The sequence below is a fragment of the Otolemur garnettii genome, unplaced genomic scaffold (assembly GCF_000181295.1).
Source record: "Otolemur garnettii isolate 467f Iridium unplaced genomic scaffold, OtoGar3 scaffold00063, whole genome shotgun sequence".
In the NCBI taxonomy this organism is placed as follows: domain Eukaryota; kingdom Metazoa; phylum Chordata; class Mammalia; order Primates; family Galagidae; genus Otolemur; species Otolemur garnettii.
Genome location: NW_003852458.1, coordinates 791,893 through 794,864, shown reverse-complemented (window position 1 = coordinate 794,864; position 2,972 = coordinate 791,893).

Here is a 2,972-nt window from a genome sequence, read left to right as displayed (position 1 = left end):
TTTTTTTTTTTTTTTTTGAGACAGAGTCCTCTTTGTTGCCCTTGGTAGAGTGCCATGGCATCATAACTCAGCAAACTCAAACTCTTGAGCTCAAGCGATTATGTTGCCTCAACCTCCCAAATGGCTGGGAATACAGGTGCCCACCACAATGCCTGGCTAGGTTTTAGAAATGGGGTCTTGCTCTGGTTCAGGCTGGTCTCGAACCTGTGAGCTCAGGCAATCCACCCACTTCAGCCTCCCAGAGTGCTAGAACATAAGGCCTTTAAATGTGGAGGATACTGCTGGGATTTCCCCAAGATCTTTACTTATTTTCACCTGGCACCAGCTCTACTGTATGTCTTTGACGTTATGCCATGTAGAGTAACTTTACCTTGCTGATGTAACTTTTTCACTATTTTTAAAATCATTGTCACTATCACAGAGGCTTGGCAAGAGGCGAGACACCTTTGCTCAAGTCACTATTTTACCTCAAGCTTTCTCATCCCATTTTGGTCTTTTTTTCTTTCTTTCTTTCTTTCTTTTTTTTTTTTTTCAGACAGAGTCTCACTCTATGTCCTGGGTAGAGTGCCATGACTTCATGGCTCACAGCAACCTCGAACTACTGAGCTCAAGTGATCCTCCGGCCTCAGCCTCCTGAGTAGCTGGGACTACAGGCACCCACCACAATGCCCAGCTATTTTTAGTAGAGAAGGGATTTCACTCTTACTCGGGCTGGCTTGAACTCCTGAGCTTGAGTGATCCACCCACCTTGGCCTCCCAGAGTCCTAGGATTATAGGTGTGAGCCACCATGCCCATCTCTTCTTCCCATTTTGTCTAGGGCTCATAATCTTGGCTTTTTCTTTCTGGGAATGTTTCCTTTGGTTTCTATTTTCAGAACTTCTCTTCAGAGACTTACTATCTTCTCATTTGACTCTTGGATTCTGGCTTTTTAAATTCACCTTTCTACTCTGATCTTAGTATCTTTGCCATACCACCATGGTCTTGAAGGCAAAATCACTTCTTTAGCTCTACCTTTGTAAACTGTGAAGGCAGAATATAAAGATAGCTCCCATGCCCTGTGTGCCCTTACATTAAGCCCATGATGATGTTATATTACACAGCAAATGGGAGATAGTCCAAGCAAACCTATTCTAATCATATAAGCCCTTTAAAAGCAGAGATTTTCTCTGGATGGTTCCACAGAGAAAGTCAGATTTGAAGCATGAGGATTCAACACACCTTTGCTAGATTTGAAGATGGAGGGGGCCACAAGCCAAGGAATGTAGGTGGCCTCTAAAAGCAGACAATAGTTTCTGGCTATTAGCCAGTTCCTGCAGCTGTCAGGAACTAGATTCTGTCAACCATCTGAATGAACCTGGAAGCATATTTTTCCCCAGAGCATCCATAGGAGAGCCCAGCCCAGCTGACGTCTTGATTTCAGCTTCATGAGACCCAACCAGAGAAGCTAGATGTGCCACACTAGACTTCTGGCCTACAGAAATGTGAACTAATAAGCAGGTGTTGTTTTAAGTCACTGAGTCTGTGTCGATTTTTACACAGCATTGAAAAACTGATACATTATCATTGCTTGGTAGCTTAAAATGCTCCAGAAAAAAATATGATAATAAATTTATGATAGAAATAGAACAGGGAACATTGTGACATTTTTGTAAACAAGTGGCTAAACCAAAATATAACATTGACTTTTTCCCCTTAGGCCGGCCCGTCATTCTTGCTGGACTGGACCTAGCTGGTGGTCATCCTAGCCTCTGTTTTGCCTTTGCCCTCTTCCTCACCCTCAGTTAGTCAGCAAGTTCTCTCACATATCCATCCTAAATATCGCCCCTATTTTTTATTCTCACCAACTGGTCTTATTTAGAATCCCTCATTTCATTTTGATTAAATTACTATAACAGCCATCTAATTTGGAGGTTTACTTAATTCTCTCAATTGCTCCTGTTTCAAATTTTCTGGAGCCTAATTTGATTATGGCACCCTCTACTTCAGCTCTTTCAAGGACATCTTATAGCCTTCAGAAGAAAATTCGAAGTCCTTGGCAAAGCATTTCTAGCTTGAAGTTCCAACACTTACCATTGGCTTGACTCGCACTGAGTTACTTGCCTTTACTACAATGAAGCACATTTTTCACTGCTCTCTGCTTGGAAGACTATGATGCCAATTTTGTCTGAAAAATTGTTACTCATCCTTAAAACTCAATTTGAGCATCGTTCCTTCAAGGAAGAGTTTTATGAGTTAGACACTGATAGTCCTCCTCATGCTGAGCCAGTCACGTGCTCTGGCCTGCTCCTTTTCATCACTGATAAACCTGACAAGCACTTTCCCCACAGGCAGAGGGACCCTGGATTTAGACCAGGGGCAGGCAGATGCAGCTCAGACAGGGTTCAGTGTCTATCACTATCTGAGGGTATGACTAGCTTTGGAGGAGAGATGAAGAACTTTGCAGGGGAAACTCAAAATCTGGTAAAGGTGGTCCAATTATCCTTCTGTCCCTTCTCATTGTAATTTGAGTCTGTGGGGACCTTGGGGTTCATGGGTTTGACCCAGAGAAAGTCTAAGTGCAGGGAAGGACACCACCACTTTTCATACAGTGCTAGTTTTGAGTCTAGTGGGAAGGCCTCTTTGTGGAGTTATTATTGCTTTGGTAGCTAGTAGGGTAGGGACTCTGTGTGCCCATGATCCACCCATGACCTGCCCATGATCTGCCCATGACCTGCCCATGATGCACCACAGCTGAAGCTCCTCATGTTGGAGGTGGGAGGATGGGATGGGCTTCCTTCAGCTGCCCGCACGCTGCTGGTGGGATCTGCCCATTGCCTATTGTTTGCACCCCAGTCGTCACTGTTTTCTCAGTAAAGTTTTGCTTTGGTATAATTAACAGAAATGAAACTTGACCTACTGAAAGCATTTGTCTAACCAGCTAGGGCAAAGAGAACAGAATCACACTAGCAAGGGATTGTCAGTTCTCAGGGAA